Below are 23,896 nucleotides of genomic sequence, written 5' to 3'. Positions count from 1 at the left end.
GACTTAAATATGTTCTGATGACTGCAGATGGATAATGAAGTGTATGATCCAAAGAAATCTATGTACCTGGCTCTTTTTTTGGCCGGAGGTTGGGGGGAGGTACCAGGGATGAAATCTGGGGCACTCGATAATTGAGCCACATCCCCAGCCCTATTTATTTTGTATTTTATTTAGAGACAGAGTCTCACTGAGTTGCTTAGTGCCTTGCTGTTGCTGAGGCTGGCTTTGAACTCCTGATCCTCCTGCCTCAGCCTGTTCAGCCACTGGGATTACAGGTGTGCACCACTGCATCCGTTTTTACCTGACTTTTGAGAGAAATTTTATAGGTCATTCTAGTCCACTAGAATTTAAGTTCTAGTAGACCAGGGAATTTGACCTCTTTTACTTCCTTTTACATTCCCAGTGTCTAGAATCCTGCCTACTCATTGTACATATTAGGTACTCAATAAAATTAAATTGAATACATACATCTATTCCAGCTCCAAATCTCACTTATATTAAAGTACTGTTAAAATTATTTCCTAAATTTCTTATAATTTTATCGGAACCCAAAAGATAAGAGGCTAAGCTTAATTTAAGTTTTACTTGGTGACTCAGAGCTTGATACTAATCTCATTATGCTATTATCTGAAGAGGCTAGATGTCTTCAGTATTATTTGAGACCCATGTCTGTTTGTTCCTCTGTAAGGTGACCTCATGCTGTTTGATTTGTTCTGTTGTGTTTGCAATCTCTTCCTGAATCCTCCTTCCAGGGTCACTTGTAGCTTTCCCATCTTGCTATTCTTTGGGCATTGACTTATAATCTTCTGAAATTGTAATTTGCTGTTTTTAGTCTATGACAGGCATGGCTTAGCCTGGTGGCCCCCCAGGGGTCTGTTTTTCTTCTGCTCCACCCTTCCCTGCCATTTGGGCAGGAAACTGAACGGAGCCTCAGCACTGTCACAGATGCTGGGGTGAGCACCTGCATGCAAAGGGGGCCTGCCTGGAAGACCCTGAGGGGCTAGAGTGCTGCTTGGCTCTGTGCAGAAGGAAGAAGGAAGGCCACATGCCCAGGGCAGCACTGCAGCACCCAGGGCGTGAAGGAGCCCTGCCTGTGCTCAGAGCCTCCCAACAGATTCTGGGAGCAATCCAGTGAGCTCCTGATTCCTGTCTTAGAATCACAGCATCCATCATGAGGAGTGGCTCATCCATTTCCATGTTTCTTCCATGTTCTTTCTACTCTGCACATCCCTCTCCTTTGGACTCTCCTGCCTGGAATGAACATTCTAGAACCCAAACCGCCACCCATTAGAGGTGTAAGGAGAGCTCTGCAAATGAGACCAGAAGAGTCCATTCTGATGCAAAAGTTACCTGAACTGAAAAGAATTCCAAGAGGGAGGACTGATGGGAGTGGAAGCTGCACAGAGGTCAGCAGGCACAGGCCGGCAGCTTTTGCTGTGCTCTGGATGCTTGTTCATACCAGCTCATATACTGAAGTCCTCCCCTGCAAGGAGACGGTGTTAGAAGGCGGTGCCTTTGGACGGTGATTAGGCTTTGGACTCGGACCTTATAAAAGAGATCCCACAGCCCTCTGTCACTTGAGGTCTAACTGGGAACATGGCTGTCTCTGAGGAAGAGGGTTCTCACCAGAGCCTCAGTCTGCAGGTGCAGACTCCAGTCCCCAGCCTCTAGAATGGTGAGAAGATACATTTCTGTTGTTTGCAAGGCACTCAGGCATTTTGCTATAGTAGCCAGAACACATGAAAACAACCATGACTCGAGGTTTGCTCTAAGTCGGGTCTGCAGTATCCAACACAGGAGACCAGACGCTGTGTGGCCAGACACATCCCAGCAAAGGGATATTATAAGATAACCATCTTGCATTGAAGAACTAGCTGTGTAAATCCATTCATCCAACTGTTAATTGAACTCTTACCATAAGGCAGACACACGACTATGCTAGAATAAGCCCTCATTGTTCTTTTCCTAATAGAGATTTCAGTTTGATAGAAATAAAAGGCAATCATGACTCAAATACATAATCACAGATCACAAGGATCATGACGGTGGTGGTAACTAACATTTAATGAACAGGACCCTTAACTATGCGTCAGGGCTTCAGGTATTGTGTGAATCTTAAGATGCATTGAAGTGGGAGCTATCGCTATTCCTGTTTTCCAGATGATAAGACTGAAGTTCAGAGAGGTGATATAATCTGTATGACATCACACACAGCTACCATCTGGAAAATCTAGGATGCCCACCGGGAAGACCAACTCACAGCCTTTGTTTTCAACGGTACATTTCAACCATGATTGTTGCTGTGAAGGAAATACTAGCCATTTCTTGGAGCTGTAAGTTCAAGGATCTGTAACACCATGTTACAGTCAGCTCTGACCTAGGATGGTGTCGGGGAGATGGAAGAAGGATCCTGGGGAAACGATGTGATATTTAAACTGAGATACGAAGGCAAAGAGAGAGTTAAGTGGGCAGATGGACTGCCAACTGGAAGACAGGAGCATGCAGAGAAAACACTGCGGGGCGGGCCTGAGTTGGAGAGCAGCTTGCTGCACTTGAAGAAGTGAGAGAAAGTTCAGAGCATGGGCTGTTGATCATTTCTTGGTCACGAGGTTGGAAGCCATCCTACCTGTGTGTGTGTGTGTATGCCTTGGGAAGCAGCCTGTCAGGGAGGGAAATGAATGGATGTAGAGGGATTTCTGCTCTGTACCAGGGCGGGCCAGCATGATGGCTTATTATTTTTTTTTCTATTACATTTCTTTCAATTTGAGCTCCAGATCATGAGCATATCATCTTTTTGTCATCCCTGGTGTCCCTTTTATCCTGCTTCTGCCTGCTCTTTCTGCTCCAAACTTCCCACTATTCTATTTTATTATTTATTTATTTATTTTGGGTGCTAGGGATCAAAACCAGAAGCACTTTACTACTGAGCTATACTTGTAGGTCTTTTTTTTATTTTTATTTTTTTAATTTTGAGATAGAGTCTCCCTAAATTGCTGAGGCTGGCATCCAACTTGTGATCCTCCTGCCTTGGCCTCCTGAGTCACTGGGATTACAGGTGTGCATCACCACACCTGGCTGGACATGGTTTTTCAATCCTTCATGCTCCTTCCATCTCCTTCTGCCTGACCAATTGTCTATGATGTGTGGGGCACTGTCCTTCGCACTGTGGTGACAACTAAAATTCAAGACATGCTTCATGGTATAGAAGAGCAGACTAACTGAGGAAAAAAATGCAAAATACAAAGAGAGAGAAATAAATAAGAGGGAGATCCATTGATGGTAAAACTTATGGTAACAGAGAGCCTGCAGAATGGGAGAAAAATCTTTGCCACCTGCATCTCAGATAGAGTGTTAATCTCCAGGATATACAAAGAATTCAACAATGCTTAACACTAAAACCCAAATAACCCAATTGATCCATGGGCAAAGGAAATGAACAGATACTTCACAGAAGAAAAAATCCAAATAGTCAACAAATATATGAGAAAATGGTCAACAACTCTAGCAATTAGAGAAATGCAAATTAAAACTAGGCTTAGATTTTATCTCACGCCAGTCAGAATGGAAAATATCAACAATACAAGTAAAAAAAAAATGTTGGCGAGGATGTGAGGGAAAAAGGTACACTCATACATTGCTGATGGGACTGCAAGTTGGTGCAACTACTCTGGAAAGCAATATGCAGATTCCTCAGAAAAGTTGGAATGGAATCACCATTTGACCCAGTTATCCCATTCCTTGGTATATAGCCAAAGGACTTAAAATCAGCATACTACAATGAGGCAGCCACATCAATGTTTATAGCAGCTCAATTCACAATATCCAATATATGGAACTAATCCAGGTGCCCTTCAACAGATGAATGAATAGAGAAAATGTGGTATATATACACAATGTAATATTACTCAGCCATAAAGAAGAATGAAATTATAGCATTTGCCGATAAATGGATGGAACTGGAGACCGACTATCATGCTATGTGAAATAATCCAGTCCTCAAAAACCACAGGCTGAACTGAACATTCTCTTTCATATGCAGATGCTAACACACAATAAGTTGGGAGGGGAGAATAGAAGTCCATTGGATTAGACAAAGGAGATTGAAGGGAAGGGACATGGGTTGGCATTTGGGAAGACAGAATGAATCAGACATAACTTTCTTATATTAATATATGAATACATGACCAGTGTAACTCCACATCATGCTCAACCACAAGAATGGGATCCTGGGCTGGGGCTGTGGCTCAGTGGTAGAGTGCTTGTCTTGCATGTGTGAGGCACCGGGTTCCATCCTCAGCACCACATAAAAATAAATAAACAAAATAAAGGTATTGTGTCCATCTACAACTAAAAAAATTATATATATATATATATATATATATATATATATATATATATACACACATATATATATATACATATATATATATATATAAATTTTTAAAAAATGGGATCCTAATTAGAATAAGTTATACTCCATGTATGTACAATATGCCAAAATACACTCTACTGTCATGTGTATCTAAAAAGAACAAATAAAATTTAAAAATCAAGGGATCACATGGAGAGGACCTTTGTGCATGTTATTTCTATTTATTTATTTATTTTTGTATAGGAATTGTCTAACTCAAAAAGATTTTGGTGCGTCACAATCACACGTGATAATGAGATTCATTGTCATATGCTGATACGTGAACATGACTGTCAGTCATGTTGACAGTCTTATCAGTTTCATTCCTCAGCATCTCCCCTTTCCCTATTCTCCTCCGTCTTCTTGGTCCCCTTTCTCTACTGGTCTCCCTTCTATCCTTGGTGTACTTTAGCTTGGTGCTTGAGGAAGACCTCGCTGAAGCCATTGAGATCTAAGCTGAATGATGAAAGCAGCCAGCCAGGTCAGAAGTTGTAGGAAAGAATATTCCAGGCAGAGAGTCCAGGGTGGGGGTAGGAGGGGAGTTTGGATTTTATTCCAGTTGTCACTGGAGGGATTTCAGAAGAAGACTGGCATGATAGACAGCAAGGGTGAAATAGTTCCTAAGACAGAAGTGGGAGGGAGGGAGGGAGAGAGAGAAGGAAGGAGAGAGTGAGGGATGATGATGATGTATGTGATGAGGTCATGGGGAGATGTGCAGGGAGGGAGGAGAAGGGGGCCTGTCTGGTTATCTGCTGTCCATCATTCCTGTTTCCTGGCAGGGTCTCCTTGCTCATGAGTGCCTTCCCAGTCTCCTGATTGGGTAAACCCTTTGTTCCTTCAACTGTGCTGAAGGCAACACCTGCTTGTGTGATGGGTAATGGGATTTGTGTGAGAATTGCATGATTGAGGGATTGCTTGTTGGTGGAGTGTCGATTTTTGTTCACCAAGAAAGATGAACACCTGAAAACAGCCCCGAAAGGATAACAGTGTTCTTCAGTGTCATAGAGCATTGTGTAATAAGCCTGTGGACAGGTACTGGTTATTATTTGATGAACTATTTACCTTTGGTTAGAGTCCAGACTCTGTAAAGTTAGCCCTGAACTTGTAGAAAAATTGATAAGATACAAATTATTTTTGTCCAGTAGAGTTTTGATCACAGAGGTTATGATTTTATGATAGTGTAGGTGACTTTAGCAAATATATGACCTTAGATGTGGATTGAATAAAAAAATACTTTTTAAAGACCGCAAAAAATTAAAAAACAACTTAATTCATGGTATGAGATAATAAAACATCCCATTACTAAGTTATTAGCCTGTGCATAAGTCCGCACATATGTGTCAGTCAGTTTTCTGTTACTATTACAATTACCTGAGACAATTAACTTATAAAGAGAAAAGGTTTATTTTAGAATCACAGTTCTGGAGGTTTCAGTCACTGGTTGATTGATCCTCTTCACTTGGGGTTTGTGGCAAGACAGTGCATCATTTTGGGAGAATGTGATGAAGCAAAACTTCAGATTTCTTGGCCAGCAGGCAAAAGAAAATATTAAGATGAAGGGATCAGGATCCCCTTGAAGGACATTCCCCCAGTAACCTAATGACCTCCTCTAGGCCCTATGTCTTAAGGGTTCCACTAACTTCCAGTCAAGCCATGCTGAAGGCCAAGCCTCCAGCACATGGATTTTAAGGGGATGTTCAAGATTTTAAACTATAGAAGCATATAATTTAAAAAAAATGTATAGAATTCCAGTATTCATTTTCAATATTTTCTTATTTAGGAATTGATAAAACTCTTAATTGTGAAGTAAAAGATTCTCTCATGGTCTATTTCGGATGATTCCCTCTTCCTTTCATACACAGTTACACACACCTTTTTGAAGTTTCAAGCAGTCCATTGATCCTGTTCTTTGTCTTAATTACTGATCCAGATGTTGTTATTACTTCATTCTAGCAGCGGCTTTATACAAAACGCAGACAACTCTTTATCTACGTACAATTGTTTGAAGTACAGATTTGGAGTATATCAACAGCATTTCTGTAGCATCAATTGCTACGCTGATGCTAACATCCTGAAATTCTAGAAGAAGAGCTCCCCTTCAAAGTGCTCAGCAAAATGCTAACTGCAGCTGTTTTTTTTTTGTAAATGAGTGGAAGAACTACTATCACCTCTCATCCTCTTTCTGGTCACTTCAGGAAGAAAGCATCTCTCTTTGTGTTGCCTCTATGCAAAACCTGCTTCCCATCCAGTCTTTCTCTGTTCTACTCTACAGTACAAAGGGGTTGTTGGGAGACAATGACATTCAGGGTGAGTCCATCATTGCTTACACATCTAGCCTTCTGTTAGAGCAGTCCAGGGACTTGCTTAATCATCTACGTCCTTGTGAGATGCCCTTGGTCATGACCATTCCTTGGATGACATGGGAGCTTTTGCATTCATCTCAGTATCCTTGGCCTCTCACCAGCTGATTGATCACTGTGCAGCTGAAGTAGGATGTGGTGTACTTCCGGATGGTACAGGACATGGGTAGGAACAAGAGTACTGTTGCCTAAGAAGATGAGTTTACAAGCTGAAGTTTAAATGAAGGTGGCATAAGGAGAAATTCTGGTGAAGAAAAAGAGGAGGCATTTAAAAAACTATAGTTTAGGCAAAGATACCCAGACACTATATCTTCATCCCTCATCTGTCCAGCAAATATGTATCGACTACATGTTTGGGATCGGTTCAAAGTAATAGGGAACAAATTTCAGTGAACATCATTCTAAGAAATTATTAGAGACAGAAAGTAGATAAGACATTATCAGGGGTGGTGAAAAGGAGAAAAATGGGGAGCTGGTGTATGGGGTGATAAAAAAGTTTTGGAAATAGTGGTGACTGGTTGCATGAACTAGTGAATGTAATTAAGGGCAGTAAATGTTTCATTTAACAATGGACAAATGGCATATTTTGTTTAACATAAAATATATTATTTAATATAGAATATATTTAATCACAACTTAAAAATTAATATGAAATATACCAAAAGCCACTGAATTGCACAAGTGGGTAAATTATACAGTGTGGGAATTGGGTCTGAATGAAGTTGAAAAACATCGGCACTATTCTTGTTTTAAAGGAGTTCGCCGTGTAATGGAGAAACCCATTCTATAAACAAGATATTACAAAACAGCAAAACCATAAAAATGCAATGGTTATGAGAATATTCAGGGAGACAATTAAACGCTGGCTTTGTGTCACTAACTCTGTAGCCCCAAATAGCTTGTTGAAACCCAGATTCCTTATCCATAAAATGGGTTTAATATTAGTGCATCCTTCATAGGGTTGATTGCCATCATCCAGGGGTGTAATCTGTTTAAGAATGCAGTTGCATTTAGAGAAAGTTATCACTAGTGCAATGATAGTGAATATGCATTGAAAAGCTAAAAGCATTATGTAAATGGAGACATTTTATGCATGTCCACTATGTATTTAGAGAGAAGAGCTCCAAGGTAATATTAGTTTGATTCACAATAATTGGCATATGGTACCAATTGTGATGTCATTGATCAATAATTTTAACAGAAAAATTTAAATTGACACCTTCAGTAATTTCTCAGATCTGAGTAACAAATAGGCACCTATGATGAGGTGGGAAAAGTCTCATGGACACCACTGCCTAAGTATGTTTATGTTAAGCTACTTAAATACCTGCAAACATAAGTGAAACATTAGTTCCTTATGTTTACACCAATTTACAAAATAAATATATCAAACTATAAATCATCTAATAAAGTTCAAATCAGACAAATTAATTTAATGTGCTAGATAATATTGTTTTGGTGATATTAAATTGTTAATCTGAGAGTTCAGAGTGAAAACCAATGAACTTTGGGTTTTCTATTTTCATGGCTGCCCTGTTTCTTTTCTATTTGTGCATGTGGTATTATCACATAATTATCACATCATTCACTGTTTTTCTGTTTTAATAATAAACAATAATTTTAATTTTCATTATAGGAAAGATAGTCTCCCCACATCAATGGCATTTCTCCAAATGCACACACCAGTGGGCCCTCCAAGTGGTGGTGGATGTCACAGCACCTTTTCACTTATCACATGAATGGAGTTTTGCATCTAGGATACTTCTGTTATCTTCTGTGTGACGTCTCAGTTCTTTCCTCCCTTTTGTCTGCTTGCACAACCCTACAACTTCATTTAAAAGTGCACCAGACCTTCCGGAAGATGGCGGCGAGGGGAGTGCATTGCCCCCGTGTGCTGCTTCACTGTGTGGGAGTATGACAAGTCAGGACGGCTAAAGGCTATCTTGTTAGGAATTTCCAGCAATAGTGGGGTGCTCCGGAACCTGGAGGAAGGATTTCCATCGCACGAAGATCGGCTACGGGGACTCAAATGCGAGAGGTTTGTCGCACGGAGGGTAACACTGCTTATTCAGCAAATCGCCCCATGGCTAGAGTCTGCAGTGCGCGCTGGGAAACGAGGAGATAGCGATGCAGGGATACAGCGCTGCAGTTTCTGCCAGCCATGCAAGCACCGTACTCAGGGCTGAATTCTGGGTTTGAGACGGGGGAAGGAAGCGGTCCATCTCGGTTCTCCACACCGGTCAGACCACAGAGGAGGCCAGCGGCCACCATGTTGGAAAGCTGACGTCACCATCCCTGTTTTCGACTGACCGCAGCTCATTCAGCCATAGAACAGGTAATTTCAGGCTGCCATTCGCCTGCGGGTTGCAGACAGATTGCTCGGGCTCAGTGCCTGGGTGCTTCTTAGAGCCTGCTCTTATCGGAGCGAGCACCGAGCGCAGGGCGGCCTGGCCCAGGGCTGGGGAGCCTGCGGAGGCTGCTTCTTGGAGCCTGCTCTTATCAGAGCATACGCCGAGCATGGAGCGGCCGAGTTCCGGCTCCTGGAACTGCCCTGGCCCAGGGCTAGGAGCCCGTGGAAACTGCTTCTAGGTCCGGGTCCTGCTGAGGGCCGGTCAGGACTCACCCGTTGCTTTGGTTGCCCGGCAAGGGGAACGAAATGCTGCCATTCGCATAGGATACCAACATGGCAGAGATCTGATGTCATCAGAAAGCGGCGGAGGAGAGAACTTCATCAATACCAGCGGCGACAGAAACAGTTGGTCTCCTGGTAGGGGGGGTGAGGCACAGACACCCGAGTCTCTCTCGATTTGTCGTCGAGCCAGAGGGGAGGAGCCGGGCCGCCGCCAGCGCCCGGAGCAGGTCCAGCGGCTCGCCTGCGTGGTGACCGCGTGACCCCAATTTGAGAGGGGGCGGAGCGGAGCCACCACCCGCACCCGCAAGGTGGGCAGACCCGCGACCCAGTGGTACATGGGCGTGGTAGGAGGGGCAGGGCAGAGCCACCGTTTGCGCTTGCAAGGTAAACAGACCTGTGACAGACTGGCGGGTCAGGCCCAGCGGCCTGCCAGCATGGTACACACGTCACCCCAACTGGAGTAGGGGCAGAGCAGATCCTTCGCCCACACCCGGATCAGGCCCTGCCGGTGTGGTGGTCACGTGACCCCAATTGGAGTGGGGGCAGAGCGGAACCGCCACCCGTGCCCGCAGGGTGAGCAGACCTGTGACCAACCTGCAGATCAGGCCCAGCGGTCCGCAGGCGTAGTAGGAGGGGCAGGGCAGAGCCGCCGCCCGTGCCTGCAAGGTAGGCAGACCTGCGACAGACCGGCGGATCAGGCCCAGGAGCCTGCCGGCGTGGTACACACATCACCCTAATTGGAGCAGGGGCAGAGCAGAGTTGCCGCCCGTGCCAGGAACAGGCCCAGCGACCTGCCGGGGGGGTAGTCACGACACCCCAATTGGAGTAGGGGCAGAGCAGAGCCACCACCCGTGCCTGAAAGGTGGGCAGATCTGCGACCGACCAGCGGGACAGGCCCAGTGGCTTGCCGGTACTACAGACACGTCACCCCATTTGGAGTAGGGGCAGAGTAGAGCCGCCGCCCGCGCCTTCAGGGTAGGCAAACCTGCAACCGACTGGCGGATAAGGCCCGGTGGCCTGCCAGCGTGGTACACTCGTCACCCCAACTGGAGTAGGGGCAGAACAGAGCCACCGCCAGCGCCCAGAACAGGCCCAGTGACCTGCCGGTGTGGTAGTCACGACACCCCAATTGGAATAAGGAGAGAGCAGAGCCGCCGCCTGCGCCAGCAGGAAAGAAACGCAAGCAGTATGAAAAGACAAGGAAAGAAAGGACCACAAGCAATGAAGGTCAACGCAACTTTAGAAGAGGTAACAGCTGCAGCAGATGGAATGTCAGATAAAGAATTCAGGATATACATGCTTCAGATGATCTGGAGTATCAAGGAAGACATTAAACAGCAAAATCAGACAATGAAAGATCACTTCGACAATGAATTACGCAAACAAATCCAGGAAGCAAAGGATCAACTATACAGGGAGATAGAGGTTATAAAAAACAAACAAACAGAAATCCTAGAAATGCAGGAAGCAATAAACCAACTTAAAAACTCAATGGAGAATACTACCAGCAGAGTAGAACACTTAGAAGATAGAACATCAGACAATGAAGACAAAGTATTTCAACTGGAAAAGAACATAGACAGCTCAGCAAGACTGTTAAGAAACCATGAGCAGAACATCCAAGAAATATGGGATAACATTAAGAGACCAAACTTAAGAGTCATTGGGATACAGGAAGGTACAGAGCTCCAAACCAAAGGAATGAGCAGTCTATTCAATGAAATAATACGAGACAACTTCCCAGACTTGAAGAATGAGACAGAATCCCAAATCCTAGAAGCCTACAGGACGCCGAATGTGCAAAATCATAAGAGATCCACACCTAGACACATTATAATGAAGATGCCCAACATACAGAATAAGGAGAGAATTTTAAAAGCTACAAGAGAAAGGAAGCAGATTACATTTAGGGGTAAGCCAATCAGGATAACAGCTGATCTTTCAACACAGACTCTGAAAGCTAGAAGATCCTGGAATAACATATTTCAAACACTGAAAGAAAATGGGTTCCAACCAAGAATTGTGTATCCAGCGAAATTAAGCTTCAGGATGGAAGATGAAATTAAAACCTTCCACGATAAACAAAAGTTTAAAGAATTCGCAGCTAGAAAACCATCTCTTCAAAACATCCTCGTCAAAACATTACAGGAAGAGGAAATGGAAAATAACAATGAATACCAACAGTGGGAGGTAGGACAGTAAAGGGGGGGAAAATAATCAAAGAGGAAAACAAACCATGTTTAGTATCAGAAATAAACAAATATGGCTGGAAGAACAACCCATATCTCAATAATAACCCTAAATGTTAATGGCTTAAACTCACCAATTAAGAGACACAGGCTAGTAGAATGGATCACAAAACAAGACCCAACAATATGCTGCCTACAGGAGACGCATTTGATAGGAAAAGACATACATAGGCTGAAGGTGAAAGGTTGGGAAAAATCATATCACTCATATGGACTTCGGAAACAAGCAGGAGTGTCCATACTCATATCAAATAAAATAGATTTCAAGCCAAAGTTAATCAAAAGGGATAAAGAGGGACACTACATACTGCTTAAGGGAACCATACACCAACAAGACATAACAATCATAAATATTTATTCCCCAAACAATGGTGCAGCTATGTTCGTCAAACAAACTCTTCTCAAGTTCAAGAGTCTAATAGACCACCATACAATAATCATGGGAGACTTCAACACACCTCTCTCGCCACTGCACAGATCTTCCAAACAAAAGTTGAATAAGGAAACTATAGAACTCAATAACACAATTAAAAACCTAGACTTAATTGACATATATAGAATATACCGCCCAACATCAAGCAGTTACACTTTTTTCTCAGCAGCACATGGATCCTTCTCAAAAATAGATCATATATTATGTCACAGGGCAACTCTTAGACAATATAAAGGAGTAGAGATAATACCATGCATCTTATCTGATCATAATGGAATGAAACTGAAAATCAACGATAAAAGAAGGAAGGAAAAAGCATACATCACTTGGAGAATGAAAAATAGGTTACTGAATGATCAATGGGTTACAGAAGACATCAAGGAGGAAATTAAAAAATTCTTAGAGATAAATGAAAACACAGACACAACATATCGGAATCTATGGGACACACTGAAAGCAGTTCTAAGAGGAAAATTCATTGCTTGGAGTTCATTCCTTAAAAAAAGAAAAAACCAACAAATAAATGATCTCATACTTCATCTCAAAATCCTTGAAAAAGAAGAGCAAAACAACAGCAAAAGAAGTAGAAGGCAAGAAATAATTAAAATCAGAGCTGAAATTAATGAAATCGAAACAAAAGAAACAATTGAAAAAATTGACAAAACTAAAAGTTGGTTCTTTGAAAAAATAAACAAAATCGACAGACCCTTAGCGATGCTAGCGAAGAGAAGAAGAGAGAGAACTCAAATTACTAGCATACGGGATGAAAAAGGCAATATCACAACAGACACTTCAGAAATACAGAAGATAATCAAAAACTATTTTGAATCCTTATACTCCAATAAATTAGAAGACAGTGAAGGCATAGATAAATTTCTTAAGTCATATGATCTGCCCAGATTGAGTCAGGAGGATACAGAAAACCTAAACAGACCAATATCAATTGAGGAAATAGAAGAAACCATAAAAAGACTACCAACTAAGAAAAGCCCAGGACCGGATGGGTATACAGCAGAATTTTACAAAACCTTTAAAGAAGAACTAATACCAATACTTTTCAAGCTACTTCAGGAAATAGAAAAGGAGGGAGAACTTCCAAATTCATTCTATGAGGCCAACATCACCCTGATACCTAAACCAGACAAAGACACTTCAAAGAAAGAAAACTACAGACCAATATCTCTAATGAACCTAGATGCAAAAATCCTCAATAAAATTCTGGCGAATCAGATACAAAAACATATCAAAAAAATTGTACACCATGATCAAGTAGGATTCATCCCTGGGATGCAAGGCTGGTTCAATATACGGAAATCAATAAATGTTATTCACCACATCAATAGACTTAAAAATAAGAACCATATGATCATCTCGATAGATGCGGAAAAAGCATTCAACAAAGTACAGCATCCCTTTATGTTCAAAACTCTAGAAAAACTAGGGATAACAGGAACATACCTCAATATTGTAAAAGCAATCAATGCTAAGCCTCAGGCTAGCATCATTCTGAATGGAGAAAAACTGAAGGCATTCCCTCTAAAATCTGGAACAAGACAGGGATGCCCTCTCTCTCCACTTCTGTTCAACATAGTTCTCGAAACACTGGCCAGAGCAATTAGACAGACGAAAGAAATTAAAGGCATCAAAATAGGAAAAGAAGAACTTAAATTATCACTATTTGCAGATGACATGATTCTATACCTAGCAGACCCAAAAGGCTCTACAAAGAAACTATTAGAGCTAATAAATGAATTCAGCAAAGTGGCAGGATAAAAAATCAACACGCATAAATCAAAGGCATTCCTGTATATCAGCGACAAATCCTCTGAAATGGAAATGAGGACAACCACTCCATTCAAAATACCTTCAAAAAAAAATAAAATACTTGGGAATCAACCTAACAAAAGAGGTGAAAGACTTATACAATGAAAACTACAGAACCCTAAAGTGAGAAATAGAAGAAGATCTTAGAAGATGGAAAAATATACCCTGTTCATGGATAGGCAGAAATAACATCATCAAAATGGCGATATTACCAAAAGTTCTCTATAGGTTTAATGCAATGCCAATCAAAATCCCAAAGGCATTTCTTGTATAAATAGAGAAAGCAATCATGAAATTCATATAGAAAAATAAAAGACCCAGAATAGCAAAAACAATGCTAAGCAGGAAGTGTGAATCAGGCGGTATGGCGATACCAGACTTCAAACTATACTACAGAGCAATAGTAACAAAAACATCATGGTACTGGTACCAAAACAGGCGGGTGGACCAATGGTACAGAATAGAGGACACAGAAACCAATCCACAAAACTACAACTACCTTATATTTGATAAAGGGGCTAAAAGCATGCAATGGAGGAAGGATAGCGTCTTCAACAAATGGTGCTGGGAAAACTGGAAATCCATATGCAACAAAATGAAACTGAATCCCTTTCTCTCGCCATGCACAAAAGTGAATTCAAAATGGATCAAGGAGCTTGATATCAAATCAGAGATGCGCTGTCTGATAGAAGAAAAAGTTGGCTACGATCTACAGTCGGTGGGGTCGGGCTCTAAATTCCTCAATAGGACACCCATAGCACAAAAGTTAATAACTAGAATCAACAAATGGGACTTACTCAAACTAAAAAGTTTTTTCTCAGCAAAAGAAACAATAAGAGAGGTAAATAGGGAGCCTACACCCTGGGAACAAATCTTTACTCCTCACACTTCAGATAGAGCCCTAATATCCAGAGTATACAAAGAACTCAAAAAATTAGACAATAAGAGAACAAACAACCCAATCAACAAATGGGCCAAGGACCTGAACAGAGACTTCTCAGAGGAGGACATACAGTCAATCAACAAGTACATGAAAAAATGCTCACCATCTCTAGCTGTCAGAGAAATGCAAATCAAAACCACCCTAAGATACCATCTCACTCCAGTAAGATTGGCAGCCATTATGAAGTCAAACAACAACAAGTGCTGGCGAGGATGTGGGGAAAAGGGTACACTTGTACATTGCTGGTGGGACTGCAGATTGGTGCAGCCAATTTGGAAAGCAGTATGGAGATTTCTTGGAAAGCTGGGAATGGAGCCACCATTTGACCCAGCTATTCCCCTTCTTGGTCTATTCCCTAAAGACCTAAAAAGAGCATGCTACAGGGACACTGCTACATCGATGTTCATAGCAGCACAGTTCACAATAGCAAGACTGTGGAACCAACCTAGATGGCCTTCAATAGACGAATGGATAAAAAAAATGTGGCATTTATACACAATGGAGTATTACTCTGCATTAAAAAATGACAAAATCATAGAATTTACAGGGAAATGGATGGCATTAGAGCAGATTATGCTAAGTGAAGCTAGCCAATCCCTAAAAAACCAATGCCAAATGTCTTCTTTGATATAAGGAGAGTAACTAAGAACAGAGTAGGGACGAAGAGCAGGAGAAGAAGATTAACATTTAACAGGGATGAGAGGTGGGAGGGAAAGGGAGAGAGAAGGGAAATTGCATGGTAATGGAAGGAGACCCTCAGGGTTATACAGTGGAGGGGGTAGAGAGAGAGGAGGGGAGGGGAGGGGAGAGGTGGGGAGGGGGGAGGGGGAGGATGGGAAAGGCAGCGGAGCACAACAGACACTAGTATGGCAATATGTAAATCAATGGATGTGTAACTGATGTGATTCTGCAATCTGTGTATGGGGTGAAGGTGGGAGTTCATAACCCACTTGAATCAAAGTGTGGAATATGATATGTCAAGAAATTTGTAATGTTTTGAACAACCCACAATAAAAAATAAAAAATAAAAAAAAAAAAACACCCAGCAACTACTGCCAAAGCCCTGAGGTCAAGCCTGCCCCAACTCCCTCCTGTACTCGTCCGGAAGGATTCTCTTCTGGCTCTTAAGACAGTCGTGTGCAAAAGGGAAACAAATTGACTCGCTGCAGCCAGCCTCTGCGGACAGAAGCCTCTGCGGACAGAACCCGCCCAGCTCTACTAGCCACTTTATGCAGCATACAGGGATTCATGCATGGGCTATGCTGGGACCTGCCCATCCCTTCTGATGCTGTTACTATGTTCCAAGCCAGGGGCTTATGGGAAAGGCTGGGGAACAGAGCCTCTTGTCATAGACGGGACACTAATTTATTTGTCCCCCAGACCACAACCTCACTTGGCTTCATCCGCAGGATCCTGGGTACCCGATTTAGTTGTTCCTCTCAAGTCCTTACTACTCCTGAACTGTGGGAAAATTCACCAGGTTTGGTTTAGGAAATCTTAGGCTGTGCTGCTTGAGGTTTCTCCCGCATTTTCAGCCTCCCAGTCTGGCGCGCTCCACAGCCCTCTGTCCTTGGAAGTTGCTACTAAGTTGCTAACAAAGCAAATCCCTCAAGCAAGAAAGGAGTTCTCAGGGCAGTGCCCAGATCTGGGGAGTAGGCTGCCTTTGCCAAAGCCCTGGTGGGTGCAGACCTAGCGCCTTTAAAGGACCCGTGCAGGGGATCCAGGAGGATTCAGTACCTGTCAGTGTTTCTCCTCTGCAGTGTGTCTCTCTCCTGGAGTTAGCCACAGAGCCTCCCAAGTCCAGAGCAGAGACCTGACCCTGCAGACTCAAATGCTTATATCTGCTGAGGTTGGTGATGTTTGGGGGCGGGGCATTGTGTAAGAGGCAGAGGGAAACCCCACGATTGCATTTACGTGGACTAGGAAACCCATCTCTGCATAGGGAATCCTGGATGACTATGAGTGAGTGGGGTGGATGGAGGGGAGGGAGAAGGTGAGTTGCTTTTTCTTCCTTTTTATTTAGATTTGCAGGTCTTATCCCCACACTGGGAAGGAAACCTAGGTGTAACCCCCACGTCCTCCAGGCCTCCCTGGACCAGCTCTGGCCCTCCGTGAGATGCCCCGGGCTCGGGCGTGCTCTGCAGGTCTTTCCCCTTACCACCTCAAAGTCCCCCTAATTTCTGCTTAAATTGCTGCTCCAAAGGCTTCAGCTCCCAGCCAAATGAGCCAACAAGGGAGTGAGGGAGCCAGTAGCTGGAGGCACTGGGCAGCCCTGAAAGCAGAAAAATAAAGCCTTTCTTTTGCTCCCACTTTCCCAATAATTAAAGAATATTGATCCACCTCCTTTCTTTTGCAGGTTCTTCAGTTTGTTAAAGGGTGATGTGTGGTGAAGCCCCTGGCCCTAAACAGGGAAAAGAATAAGTTCCCTGTCCCTTGTTTCGCATGTGAAGGCGAGAAAACCACCGAAGTCTGAATTAGCCTTGTGGGCTTCCACCGAAGTCTGAATCAGCCTTGTGGGCTTCCTGTCTATCTGCCCTCATAGAGCACTTGGGACAGATGGTACCTACTGATTAGCTGGCACAGCTGAGCCTTGCATGAGCACCCTGCAAAACCAGACCTAGTTTGCTTAAAGCTGCCTGAAACCGCTTCCTGCAGTAAAGAATGTGTGTATGTGTGTGTATGCTTAACCCAGAGTATGGGAGGATATATAAAAGGGGGGGAAAAAATAAAATCTCTCTCTCCTGGATGAAGAACCTTGGTGTCCTGTGTCTTTTAACCTCGCCGTCCCTCGCCGGACTCGGCTCCCTTGGCCGGACGCGGCAGTGATGCCTGCTACTAAGGACTCCAACTGAGGCCTGCCTGGGCATAAGTGGGGCCACTTGGGCCCACAACAGCATGCTCTGTCAGGGGCATTTGGTGACCAGAAAGAGAAGCTGTTCTTTGAATGGGTCGCCCACTGCAGACTTGACAACACAGCCTTGTGCTGAACTCAGTTCAATTTGTTCCTCTTTTTTCTATTATCAATGTGTGTTAGAGTCTGTAAACAAGTCAAAATAACACCTGGCATTTTGCCAGGGGAATGTTAGAGTTCGTAAACAAGTCTGGATGGTGCCTGGCAAAATGCCAGAGGGAGTGGTTTGAGAAGTAACAAAAGGGAGCCATTAAGTGTGGAGATTCCTTATTGGTTGACTGATGTATCTAGTTTATGTTAATTAGATAAGCTGTGTGGAATGTATAAATACCGCTCCTGTCCTGCAATAAACGGCTTCCACTCCTGCTGTATCAATCTACACAAGTTGTTCGTGTCCCCCCCCCCCCCCCCCCCCCCGGTTATTTTGCTGCAGCTGGACTGCGGCAAATGTGCTTTGGTGAAGCAGTCCAGAGACCCCCACCCAGAAGACTCTTACCATAATTAAGCAGAAACCCACATCATATTTGTCACATGTAAGTCTCTCTTCTTATCAGAGAGCTTTTTGCATAGCGCATTAGCTATCTGCAAAAATCTGCAGAAGGCTTGTCATTTCCTCTTTTTGTTAATTGCCAGTTTTGCAGGAAAACAAACACACTTGTGAAACATCTATTTAGAGGATGGAAAGAAAAGCACTTGCTATTGTAAAGGTTAAATTTAAGTTTTGCTTTTCTGTAAGTTTAAGTTCTGTTTTCCTGGAACCCGAAACTTATGTCAAAAACAGTTACTTATGTCAAAATGTACCCTGACCCAACACCCCCTGACAAAACGCATGATTATTCTATAATGGTTATTTTGTAACAATCCCACCCTCGCACCCTAACTGCCATATGAACTTCCCTGTTTAAACACTGCATAAAAACTCTGCTTAAGCTGTGCTCAGGGCTCCAGCTTCTCTCAGGAGAGCTCTGAGCCCCAGCATGCTGGTCCAATAAACCCCTTTGCTTTTGCATGAGATAGTCTCTTGGTGGTCCTTTCCTCCGATGTTTGCCCAACCCTAACACTATGTGAACCTCCTAGCTCCCCCACTCACCCCCCACACTGGATATAAAATTCAAAGAATTTCTCTACTCATGGTCCAGGGGAGAATTTTTAGGCAAGAGCTTCTATGGACCCTGCAATTAAGAAACCTGCTTCTCGAAAATTCCTCAGGTGTCCAGCCTCTTCTGTCCTATTTCACTGAGTACTCACGAAGGATCTGGCTACACCAAGCCCCACCCTCCGAACTTGCAGGCAGATAGATGTGACTAATGTTGCTTCCTGGTGGTGTCTCAGGCTGGGAACCCAAGATCCAAAAGGGTACCCACCGCAGCTCAGGGGGCCCAAGGGAACTAGGAGTGGACTTCCTGGGGGCTGATTTGAGCTGAACCTTCAAAGGTTTAAGTAGCACTTGGGTGTTTCCTGGAGCATTCAGTCCATCCTGACTCCAAGTGCTCCTCTTCCTGCCCTTCCTCAGCCTTCTTAAAATTCCAGTTAGCAGATGATTCTCCATCTTCTCTCTTTTCAACTCCAGGGCCCAGGGTTCCTAGGACCCCTGGAACCAGCTCCGAAGACCCTCTCTCCCCCCATGCACCGTAGAATTCAAGTGGACCTGGCTCAGGAGACAGTGGTCTATGGAACCTTGCTCAGAAAGACCCTCCAAAGAATCAGGCCCAACCAGATCTTGTGAGGCTGAAGAGAATGTGGAGCTTTGAACTAATGGGAAGGGAGCTGGGTTTAAATGGGTCTTTGTAGAACCCCATAGGTCTCTGGGGAGGCTCATAGCTGCTCAAGCACATGCAAATCCCTGCCCTGAGAGGAGGGTATTGCAGCCCTGCTTATTTCTGGCACTCAGGCAGTCACTTCCAGACATCCTGGGAAGATAAGAGCTCTGGCCAATTATTCAAGGCAGAGGGGAACAATGCATTTAAAAACTGAACCTCAGCCTTCTATAGTCATTTGAGGGGATTAGGGATCATTTTTTTTTTTTTAGTGGTCAATGGACTTTTGTTTTTTTATTTATATGAGGTGCTGAGAATCGAACCCAGTACCTCGCACATGCGAGGCAAGTGCTCTACCACTGAGCTACACAGCCTCATAGGGATCAATTTTTAAATGCATTATCAAATAGCTAAGGTGTACAGAGAGCACAAAATAATAAATTAATCACTCATGTATCATGAGTAGTGTATAAATCATTCCTGTGAGCTATGTGAAACCCTGGAATTTGGTGCTGCTTCTTGGAACTCTTCTGGGTACCTTGCAAATGGGGCATGACTCATTCAATGAGTCATCAATGAAAGATGACTCCTGCTCCTAGGGGAAATTTCATGCTTGTCATAGAATTCTCTAGTTCTTTTAGCCATGAATTTAAATCCCAGGTGCCCAGAGATGGGTGTAACCTGATAAGTCCCAACCATGTAAGTTTTTCCCTTTTTTGTTATTCACACTGAAACCCTGTGATGTTCCTACCTATAAAATAAACATGCAGGATTTTGTTCCTTTGTTACATCCAGTTTCTACCAGAACTGGTCGCCCACCAGACCTCCCTATTTCATCTATTTTTGTGTCTTTTGTCCTATTACTTAATAATACTCTGGGGGCTAGGGCAGTGGTACAATGAATGCCTAGCACGTGTGAGATGCTGTGTTCCAACCTCAGCACCACATAAAAATAAATAAAATAAAGGTATTGTGCCCAACTACAACTAAAACAAACAAAAAAAAACTCTGAACTTTTATTTTCTCAGCCAGCCCACAGCCTGTGTTTGGAGGACTGTTTGGTGCTGTGTGGGTCAGCACCCAGGCATTCCCTATTCAGCTTAAACAAGAAAACCTTAGCAACACATTTGTGTCTACCCTGCTGGTCTCAGATCCTCATCCCCCACTGTCCTCCGCTCACTATAATCACTGCAGCGTTCCAAATTTGAACTTTCTGTTCTCATGCAGTTCTTTGTGCTTTTAGTATATGTGTACCTGTTCCTCATCGATACACAACTTTGTTTCACACATTTAAATATATTTAAATGGTAAATAGTACCATATATGTAGTCAATAGAACTTGCTCCTGTTCCTTAACATTTTGCTAAGATTTATTTGTGTATGTAGATAATTTTTTGGCACTATTGTATGAGCTGGGTCCTTCCTGCTCATCATCCCCTTGGATTCCCAGAGTATCCAGGTCTCCCAGATTCTCTGCAAAAGAACAGTATCCAGCAGCTTCCAGGTCATCAGTGGGCCAATATAACATTTCTGTTTCCATCCTCAATCCCAATCTCCTGCACCCTTTTCCTGAAGTGGCATCCCTTTTCTCCACAGAAAAGTCTTAACTGGGCTTCTCCAGAAATCTTCACCATGGCTAATTTTAGGACTGTCAGCAAAAAGTCTCTGCAAAAGAGTTCAATGTAGATAAACTTCCTATTTTTGTGTTGCACTGTCTTAATTGGCCACTGGCTGGGAAGATATCAGCACTTCAGGTGCTAGACACCCTCTTACTAGTTTTTCACAAATGTATCCAGTATAGTAGTTTGTGGAAATGTGCAAACAAGGCCTCTGGCCTTGAGCTGGGCTTCACAGAGATGTCTACATTTTTAAGAGAAGTTACCAATTGGGCTCCATGGTAACAGCTGGCAGGGGAGGAAAGAAAGGGGAGAAGAAGCTCTCCCCTTCTCAGGTGTTGTCCTTGAAGGGTTAACTTGCCCAGAATGGTGAAAGAAAAAAGCTGCTTTATGTGAACTTCTGCAGACTGTGAACTTCTGAGCCCCTCCCCTTACATGCTGGGTATAAAATTCTGAAACTCCCTGAACTCGGGGTTCAGGGGATTGATTGATTACAGCAAAAGCTGTGCCCTCTGAACTTGGCTGTGTTATGCCAGATTCGTGGGACCCCAATAGACCTCCAGGAGCCGAATCTGATGCAATCACACAAGAGTCTTTATTGCAAGCTCGAGCCTGGACTCACAACCCAGGGAGTGAGTCCTGTTCCTTTGTTCAGTGAGATTTTATAGGTTTTGGGGGGATACTCTATGTGTCACAACATCACACAGCAAATCATTCCATACCGCGCGGGAAAATCAAACAACTCTTAGCGTTGATTAGCATATTCAATGGCGGGAACAAGTTGGGTAGGGGTAATTGGTTAGTACAAGAGAGGGATTCGTTTGAACTGATTGGTTTAGGCCATGAGGGGTGTACGTGCTAAACTACATGGTTTTCCAACATGTTATCAACCACCATAAACTACTGGGGGGTCATCTGACATCCCAGGTATTTTCCCTGTCTCATGCTGATTGGAGGTTGCTAGGGGGGTTGCTATGGGTCCTCACCTAGCCTAACTGAGTCAGGGACACCTGGCGCCACAGATCTCTCCTGTTATTTACAGACAAACAACTCAGCAGGGTGGGTATGTGCCTAGGAGTGCTCTGTAGGTCTTTCCAAGGACAAGGGTCACGCCCCCTTCCTTGGACAGGCTTTGCTCTGAGGTAGAGGCTGGTTTCTCAAAAATGGAGTCACATTAGTTTCTCAGATGCAAAACTGTTTCCTGCTATGTTCTTTGCCTTGCCTCATCTGTCCCTACAACATTTTTGTTGATCCAGATGGGATGGAGGAGGTAAGGATGGCTATTCTGTCTCTCTTGTCTCTGGGGGAGACAGTGTTTCCCGCAGTGGGGGACAGTGTTTCCCCTTAGAACACACAGTCAAATCTTGGCCTGAAGGAGAGGCCACTCACCACCCAGTGCCCTGGAGCTGCCACCCCGGAGCACAACAGAACCCACAGGCAGCAGGAACCAGAATTAGGGTTTTGGAGCACCACCCAGCTGAACAGGTAGGATCCGGGTCCATTTGGTTTTGTAGCCCACCTGACTTCCCCTTCGAGGCCTAAGCGGGTGGAAGAAAGGCTTGATCACCCTCTGTTGGGTCCCGAGTACCCTCCAAAGCGGTTGGAGCTGAAACGGACCCAGACCCGGGGAGTCGCCAGAGTAGTCTCTGTTCGGGGTCAGCGAGCAGAGGGGAAACCGTGAGGCCCTTTTCTGTTTGGTTTGGAATTGTTAGAATTTGGGCGGTATAGAAATTTTGTTCTGGCCATGTCTGTGTGAAAGTGTGTGAATGAGACGGACAAAGGGAAGGGTTCTGACTCAACCTGAGGGCCGAAGTGAGTGCAGAGTCCTGATCCGTGATTCCATGGCACCTCATACAGTCTATGGCGGAATTTCACCAACCAACGTCTAGGTGAAAGCTCCAGGTCGGGGGATGATACCGACCCCCAAGGCTAAGAGGGCCCTAAGTCCCCGTGAGGGGAGCGGCCAGAGTGGACTAAGTGGGAGATTTGTCCCAGTACCAGAGCCACAACCCAGATGAGAGCTCTCCAGATGCCTCTGCAAGGGACTAAAGGACCTGCCCATATCAACCAGAGGGAAACACCTGAGGGAGACAAGGCAGTTTTGTGTGCCAGCCTTTCTCCACCACTGAGCTCATAAGCTGGAAAAAATCATACTCCCTCCCCTACATGGAGAAACCCTGGGCCATGACTGATCTGATGCAGCCCATTATCCAGACCTAGGATGGGGTCCCAATGAAGAAGAAGGTCTAAAGATCAAGAGATATCAAGAAGCCTTTGTAGGAAACCTAAGAGAAGGGAAAAGAGAGCAAGATTTCCCTCCACATGCATATGAGCAAAGGTTCCCAGCAATGTTGTGTATGCTGACTGTTTCCCTCCCAGGTTGTAAATAAAACATGCCATTTCTCACTGTGTCCCTCCTGGTCCTTTGGAGGGAATAACAAATGGTAAAAAGGAAAGAGAAAACAAAATGAACTGTTTGTGCCCAAGAGTTAGAAGGAATCAGAGCCAGCCCTAAGCCCTAGCCTAAGCCGGAGCCCATCTGCAGACAAACAGAGCAGAGCTAAGCCTCCCGCTGCTCCAGTATCTCCCCTCTCACACCCTCGATAGCCCTGAACATATCTCTGGGCCCCACCTCTGTCTAAGGCCCCTCTGCCCTATGAAACTGGCAACAATGATCAAAAGAGATGTGCCCAACTGACTCAGAGCTAAGTGTCTGGGCCACCACGGCTGCTGTCCCTCTCCCTGCTCAGAGGTGCTTGG

General features: G+C 44.0%; 1 protein-coding gene and 1 long non-coding RNA gene across 14 annotated transcripts in view; one reads left to right on the top strand and one right to left on the bottom strand.

Annotated features, from left to right (window-relative positions):
• The window catches only part of LOC139702318 (small integral membrane protein 36-like), an 81,693-nt gene extending 65,016 nt beyond the window's left edge, over positions 1-16,677 (bottom strand). For 9 of the 13 annotated variants that reach the window (XR_011704914.1, XR_011704915.1, XR_011704918.1 and 6 more), the window contains exon 1: positions 16,590-16,670. The gene's annotated coding sequence lies outside the window, so the exon portion shown is untranslated. Of the gene's footprint in view, positions 1-1,350; positions 1,484-16,589 lie in introns of all 13 variants that reach the window. The other 4 variants (XM_071603155.1, XM_071603158.1, XM_071603159.1 and 1 more) reach the window with 3 other exon arrangements.
• LOC139702319 (uncharacterized) lies at positions 16,635-17,605 on the top strand. Its single transcript, XR_011704921.1, has 2 exons — positions 16,635-16,701; positions 16,876-17,605. It is a non-coding gene; the product is annotated as an uncharacterized lncRNA (long non-coding RNA).
• Positions 17,606-23,896: the final 6,291 nt, after the last annotated feature.

The sequence above is a fragment of the Marmota flaviventris genome, chromosome 17 (assembly GCF_047511675.1).
Source record: "Marmota flaviventris isolate mMarFla1 chromosome 17, mMarFla1.hap1, whole genome shotgun sequence".
NCBI classification, from domain to species: Eukaryota; Metazoa; Chordata; class Mammalia; order Rodentia; family Sciuridae; genus Marmota; species Marmota flaviventris.
Note: the sequence above shows the minus strand (reverse complement) of the source record. Positions and strands in the feature narration are given on the sequence as shown.